The sequence below is a fragment of the Nerophis ophidion genome, linkage group LG18 (assembly GCF_033978795.1).
Source record: "Nerophis ophidion isolate RoL-2023_Sa linkage group LG18, RoL_Noph_v1.0, whole genome shotgun sequence".
In the NCBI taxonomy this organism is placed as follows: domain Eukaryota; kingdom Metazoa; phylum Chordata; class Actinopteri; order Syngnathiformes; family Syngnathidae; genus Nerophis; species Nerophis ophidion.
The window spans coordinates 2,857,412-2,865,388 of record NC_084628.1 but is presented as its reverse complement, the minus strand read 5'-3'; the positions used below and the strand labels follow the sequence as shown (position 1 = coordinate 2,865,388).

The 7,977-nt window shown below is 40.8% G+C and overlaps 1 long non-coding RNA gene across 1 annotated transcript; it reads left to right on the top strand.

Annotated features, from left to right (window-relative positions):
• Positions 1–289: 289 nt before the first annotated feature.
• On the top strand, positions 290–6,380 carry LOC133537340 (uncharacterized). Its single transcript, XR_009802664.1, has 3 exons — positions 290–392; positions 462–500; positions 6,213–6,380. It is a non-coding gene; the product is annotated as an uncharacterized LOC133537340 (long non-coding RNA).
• Positions 6,381–7,977: the final 1,597 nt, after the last annotated feature.

Genomic DNA, 7,977 nt, shown 5'->3' with positions numbered 1-7,977 from the left:
TACAACCAATAGGACGTTAATGTTAAATCTTGTGAAAAAAGTGATCCCCTGGTTTCTATTTTCAACAGTACGCTCATTTGAGCAGGAAAGCACTGAACACCGTCTTTGTTTTTCAACTGTCAGTTTAGGCTGATCATCACCACTTCAAGATGGCGGCCGAATTTCTCGCGTCACAGCAGCCAATGCTGCGTCTACTTATAAGATTTTATGGTTGACCACGCCCCGCGCTCCACAGAGCTCATTTGATTGGTCGCTGCAAAGTCCCTTCTTCTTCTGGCTGCTCTTACTGATTTCTCATGCAGTGCGCCACTTTTGCCCCAGTGGTCGCTGTGGGGAAATGAATGGCGGTCTTGTTCATTAAGTCACCTGCGGAAGGAAGGAATCATCTTCAGGTAAATTTGTGAGGAAAAGTTGTCTCGCCAGTCGTCATCATTACAAATGTAATTTGTACACACTGCCAGCTGCCAAGAAGATTCGTCGCCAAACATCCACGTTTGGGGGTAAGTTTGACTACTTTTCAATGGTATTTATACTTAAATAGGATTCAATTGTGATTGCTAACTGCTAGCTAGTCTATGCCAGGGGTCAGCAACCTTTTTGAAAGCAAGAACTACTTCTTGGCTACTGATTAATGCCAAGGGCTACCAGTTTGATACACACTTCAATAAATTGCCAGAAATTTGCTCAAGTTACCTTTAATAAATAAATCTATATATATTAGGGGTGTAACGGTACACAAAAGTTTCGGTTCGGTAAATACCTCGGTTCAGAGGTCACGGTTCGGTACAGTAAGAAAACAAAATATGAATGTTTTGATTATTTATTTAACAAATTTGCTAAATCTTCCACCCCAAAATATTTTTCATAGTGGAATATTTGATGTGAAGTAATCGGAAACTTGGATAGGTCAATAATTCATAGTAACATTGATTTTGATTCAATATTATGTTTTGAGCAATGATAGTTTGAAAGAAAAAAAAACATCCATCCATCCATCCATTTTTTACCGCTTATTCCCTTTCAAGGTAGTGGGGGGCGCTGGCGCCTATCTCAGCTACAATCGGGCGGAAGGCAGGGTACACCCTGGACAAGTCGCCACCTCATCGCAGGGCCAACACAGATAGACAGACAACATTCACAATCACATTCACACACTAGGGACCATTTAGTGTTGCCAATCAACCTATCCCCAGGTGCATGTCTTTGGAAGTGGGAGGAAGCCGGAGTACCCGGAGGGAACCCACGCATTCACGGGGAGAACATGCAAACTCCACACAGAAAGATCCCGAGCCTGGATTTGAACCCAGGACTGCAGGAACTTCGTATTGTGAGGCAAACTTGGACAGGTCAATAATTCATGCTAACATTGATTTTGATTCAATATTATGTTTTGAGCAATGACAGTTGAAAGAAGAAAAAAAACCCAGCTTTGTTTTAGTAGTCAACGTTGCAACTTTTTCTAAATTACATTTAGCCTTTAAGCTTTTTTATTTCACTTTTATGTTTTTCCATCCATCCATCCATCTTCTTCCGCTTATCCAAGGTCGGGTCGCGGGGGCAGCAGCCTAAGCAGGGAAGTCCAGACTTCCCTCTCACCAGCCGCTTCGTCTAGCTCTTCCCGGGGGATCCCGAGGCGTTCCCAGGCCAGCCGGGAGACATAGTCTTCCCAACGTGTCCTGGGTCTTCCCCGTGGCCTCCTACCAGTTGGACGTGCCCTAAACACCTCCCTAGGGAGGCGTTCGGGTGGCATCCTGACCAGATGCCCGAACCACCTCATCTGGCTCCTCTCCATGTGGAGGAGCAGCGGCTTTACTTTGAGTTCCTCCCGGATGGCAGAGCTTCTCACCCTATCTCTAAGGGAGAGACCTGGAAACTCATTTGGGCCGCTTGTACCCGTGATCTTATCCTTTCGGTCATGACCCAAAGCTCATGACCATAGGTGAGGATGGGAACGTAGATCGACCGGTAAATTGAGAGCTTTGCCTTCCGGCTCAGCTCCTTCTTCACCACAACGGATCGGTACAACGTCCACATTACTGAAGACGCTGCACCGATCCGCCTGTCGATCTCACGATCCACTCTTCCCTCACTCGTGAACAAGACTCCTAGGTACTTGAACTCCTCCACTTGGGGCAGGGTCTCCTCCCCAACCCGGAGATGGCACTCCACCCTTTTCCGGGAGAGAACCATGGACTCGGACTTGGAGGTGCTGATTCTCATTCCGGTCGCTTCACACTCGGCTGCGAACCGATCCAGTGAGAGCTGAAGATCCCGGTCAGATGAAGCCATCAGGACCACATCATCTGCAAAAAGCAGAGACCTAATCCTGCGGCCACCAAACCGGAACCCCTCAACGCCTTGACTGCGCCTAGAAATTCTGTCCATAAAAGTTATGAACAGAATGGGTGACAAAGGACAGCCTTGGCGGAGTCCAACCCTCACTGGAAATGTGTCCGACTTACTGCCGGCAATGCGGACCAAGCTCTGACACTGATCGTACAGGGATCGGACCGCCACAATAAGACAGTCCGATACCCCATACTCTCTGAGCACTCCCCACAGGACTTCCCGAGGGACACGGTCGAATGGCTTCTCCAAGTCCACGAAGCACATGTAGACTGGTTGGGCAAACTCCCATGCACCCTCAAGAACCCTGCCGAGAGTATAGAGCTGGTCCACAGTTCCACGACCAGGACGAAAACCACACTGTTCCTCCTGAATCCGAGGTTGGACTATCCGGCGTAGCCTCCTCTCCAGTACACCTGAATAAACCTTACCGGGAAGGCTGAGGAGTGTGATCCCACGATAGTTGGAACACACCCTCCGGTCCCCCTTCTTAAAGAGAGGGACCACCACCCCGGTCTGCCAATCCAGAGGTACCGCCCCCGATGTCCACGCGATGCTGCAGAGTCTTGTCAACCAAGACAGCCCCACAGCATCCAGAGCCTTAAGGAACTCCGGGCGGATCTCATCCACCCCTGGGACCTTGCCGCCGAGGAGCTTTTCTGTTTTTGTTTATTTTAATAGTATTTTTAGAATGTGCCGTGGGCCTTTTAAAACATTAGCTGTGGGCCGCAAATGGCTTCCTTTTGACACCCCTGCTAGAGATAATAAAAAATAAAATCTGATAAATCTAAGGGTAAAAAGCAGAGGCTGGCGACGCATGCGCGTTTATCATAACTCTCGCTTTCTCTGTCTCTGCCCTCACCAATGTTGCTGCGGCACCACTTTTTGTTTTTAACCCCTTCTTAACTCTGAACGTACATTGAAAATACACGCAACCCTAACTTAAAATGCCGGACATTCGAGGCATTTAAGAAACTCCACATGAACATCCCCGCAAATAGGACATATCCGCTGAAAAGAGGAGGTGTGGTCAGTCTTAGCACGTGTGTTGTTGTTTTTTTTTGATTGATTGGAACTTTTATTAGTAGATTGCACAGTACAATTGACCACTAAATGGTAACACCCCAATAAGTTTTTCAACTTGTTTAAGTCGGGGTCCATGTAAATTAATTCATGGTGCCTCGGTGTGCATTGTTTACACAACAAGCGCTGCGCTACTTATTATGTCCATGTCGTTCGGTACACCTCCGAACCTAAACCCCCGTAACGAAACGGTTCAATACAAATACACGTACAGTTACGCCCCTAATATATATTAAAAAAATGGGTATTTTTGTCTGTCATTCCGTCGTACATTTTTTTTCCTTTTACGGAAGGTTTTTTGTAGAGAATAAATGATGAAAAAAACACTTAATTGAATGGTTTAAAAGAAGAGAAAACAGGGTAAAAATGAAAAAAAATTGAAACATAGTTTATCTTCAATTTCGACTTTTTAAAATTCTAAATTCAACCGAAAAAAAGAAGAGGAAAAACTAGCTAATTCCAATCTTTTTGAAAATATTAAAAAAAATAAAAAATTATGGTACATCATTAGTAATTTTTCCTGATTAAGATTCATTTTACAATTTCGTTGAGATGTTTTAAATAGGTTAAAATCCAATCTGCATTTTGTTAGAATATATAACAAATTGGACCAAGCTATATTTCTAACAAAGACAAATCATTATTTCTTCTATATTTTCCAGAACAAAAATGTTAACATAAATTCAAAAGACTTTGAAATAAGATTTAAATTTGATTCTAAAGATTTTCTAGATTTGTCAGAGTAATATTTTAGAATTTTAATCATAATAAGTTTGAAGTAAGATTTTGCAAATATTCTTCGTGGAAAAAACAGAAGCTAAAACGAAGAATTAAATTAAAATGTATTTGTTATTCTTTACAATAAAAAAAAGAATACTTGAACATGGATTTAAATTGTCAGGAAAGAAGAGGAAGGAATTTTAAAGGTAAAAAGGTATATGTGTTTAAAAATCCTAAAATCATTTTTAAGGTTATAATTTTTCTCAAAAATTGTCTTTCTGAAAGTTATAAGAAGCAAAGTAAAAAAATAAATGAATTTATTTAAACAAGTGAAGACCAAGTCTTTAAAATATTTTCTTGGATTTTCAAATCATATTTGAGTTTTGTCTCTTAGAATTAAAAATGTCGAGCAAAGCGAGACCAGCTTGCTAGTAAATAAATACAATTTAAAAAATAGAAGCAGCTCACTGGTAAGTGCTGCTATTTGAGCTATTTTTAGAACAGTTCAGCGGGCGACTCATCTGGTCCTAACGGGCTACCTGGTGCCCGCGGGCACTGCGTTGGTGACCCCTGCTCTGTGACCTTTGTTGTGAGGACTTCTTCAGAATGCTGTTCTCCTTCTAGAAACAATTAGGAACCCTGATCATTTAAGTTAGTTACACATGCCAAACGTCAATATGTGTTGTAGACACTGCTTAAACAATATGTAGAAATCAGTGACACACACACGGCTGTCCACTTCAGTAGTGTAGACTTTACTGAACCAACTGCGGATGCTCCGAACATACGCACACAACTACTAGGTCGTACTTGCCAACCTTGAGACCTCCGATTTCAGGGGGTGGGGCGGGGGCGTGGTTAAGAGGGGAGGAGTATTGTCACATATGCATGATGGATTGATTGAAACTTGTATTAGTAGATTACACAGTACAGTACATATTCCGTACAATTGACCACTAAATGGTAACACCCCAATTAGTTTTTCAACTTGTTTAAATCAGAGTGATGCTGGAGCCTATCCCAGGCTTTTAGTAAGACACTGTCAATGAGTTAGAACAGGGGTAGGGATCCTATGGCTCTTTTGATGACTGCATCTGGCTCTCAGATAAATCTTAGCTGATATTGCCTAACACGATAAGTAATTAATCATTCCGCTGGTTAATCAATTCATGGTACAAATATAGACTATCGGCATAATACAGTCATCACACAAGTTAATCATCATAGTATGTACATTGAATTATTTACATCATATACAATCCGCGGGGTGGGATGAGGAGCTTTGGTTGATATCAGTACTTCAGTCATCAACACTTGCATCAACAGAGAAATGTGGACATTGAAACCGTGCAGGTCTTACTTATGATATGTACAGCCAGCAGAGAACATAGTGAGTTCAGATAGCAAAAGAACAAGTATATACATTAGAAGTACATTTGATTATTTACTTTAGGTTATTTACAATCGGGGGAGATGGGATGTAAAAGGAGGAGGGTATTAGTAAAGGGTTGAAGTTGCCTGGAGGTGTTGTGGTGCATGTACAGTAGATGGCAGTATTGTCCTGTTAAAGAGTGTCACAACATTGCTGTTTACGGCAGACAAACTGCTTTACGGTAGACAAAAACGTGACTGTTGTTGTGTGTTGTTACCGCGCTGGGAGGACGTTAATGAAACCGCCTAACAATAAACCCACGTAAGAAACCAAGAAATCACCCTCGATCATTCTACAGTTATAATGTGATTGGGCTGACACGCTGTTTATATCGTGGGAAAGCGGACGTGAAAACAGGCTGTCCTCACTCAGGTCCGCATGGAGCTAGAGGGGGCGTGGCCTCCAGCTCCGCCGGAATTTCGGGAGAAAATTTGTCCCGGGAGGTTTTTGGGAGAGGCGCTGAATTTCTGGAGTCTCCCGGAAAATCCGGGAGGGTTGTCAAGTATGTACTAGGTCAACTAATGTTAGACATTCACTAAGTGGAGAGGGTACATTTAGGGCCCAAATTAAACCAATGACCTCCGAAGATGAGGTACACGAATGTTTGAAAGACTTTGAAACATCTTCCCAGCTTACTTGGAGGACGCTGAGAACTTATCCAAACACTGGATGTCAGAAGCTGCGATGAGGTGGCGGCTTGTCCAGGGTGTACCCCGCCTTCGGCCCGATTGTAGCTGAGATAGGCACCAGCGACCCCAAAGGGAATCAGCGGTAGAAAATGGATGGATGTCAGAAGGCCTTCAGGGTAAGTTTGACAGAAGCTATGTGACCATGCCTGCGTGTTGTTTTCCTGGTCTGTGTTATCATTTAGGGTAGGGGTGTCAAAGTCATTTTAGATCGGGGGTCATATGGAGAACAATCTACTCCCAAGTGGGCCGGACTGGTAAAATGACGGCACGATAACTTAAAAATAGAGACAACTTCAGACTGTTTTCTTTGTTTAAAAATAGAACAGGCACAATCTGATATTGTACAAATCATAATGTTGTTGGAAATTTACACTTACATGTTGTGGTTAATTGTATTCTACCTTTTTATTTGTCATTACTCATACTTTCTGAATAAATGATGTGATAATGATCATCAGTCAACTCGTTGGTGATAATGTTCAATCTATCAAGATAAAAAAAATTATATCAAAATCAAATTACAGTATCTAATTTGATAATTTTCCTTGACTGATGTACTAACATCAAGTGGTATGTTTTGTACATATGTAGCATCATTTACAAAGATACAAAGAGTTGCTAGTTCGACATCCAGTGGACACATTTAGAACTGCTGTTTATTTCATTCAAAAATTTCAGGTTAATTTTTATACTTAGCAAACTCATGTCCCGGGCCGGATAAAACCTGTCCAAGGGCCTGACACCCCTGATTTAGGGCCACTCCCAGTTAAAGACTCCCTGAAAACCATTGGTTTGGTTTCTATACGTTACAATAACACCCAAGACGTACATGAATTGGCTATTATAATTCAATCAGGTTTCTGTAATCAGGATACAAAAAGTAAACTAATCCTGTACACTTACAGAAAAATGTTATGAAGCTGCCACAGTTGGGATTACAATTTAAAATACATTTATTATACATTGTGTATTTATCAGTTATCGTCAGAGGTGGGTAGAGTAGCCAGAAATTGTACTCAAGTAAGAGTACTGTTACTTTAGAGATTTATTACTCAAGTAAAAGTAAGAAGTAGTCACCCAAATATTTACTTGAGTAAAAGTAAAGTATGTTGTGAAAAAACTACTCAAGTACTGAGTAACTGATGAGTAACCTGTTCGTTTAATGATGACGGCAACAAATAATGCACAAAAACATAAAAAAAGCAATGAGCAATTTCAGAGCCAGGAATATCTTTTAAGCAACTAAAACAATATTATATATTAAATAATAATACATAAAAAAAAAAAAAAAAAGGCAAATTGAGCCACAATAACTTAACAGCACCATAGGCTCAGTAGGCATTGATTGATTGATTGATTGATTGATTGAAACTTTTATTAGTAGATTGCACAGTACAGTACATATTCCGTACAATTGACTACTAAATGGTAACACCCCAATAAGTTTTTCAACGTTAATCAATTACTTAATAAATGACCAAGTCGAGGTGATCTACCTCATATATACATACACATATATCATATATACATACACATATATCATATATATATATATATATATATATATATATATACATACACACATATCATATATATATACATACATTTATATATACAGTATATAATTTATATTTATTTATTTTACCGTTTTTGTTCACATGTTGAAGGTGTTTTAATGAATATACATGCATGTTTAACATATAGATT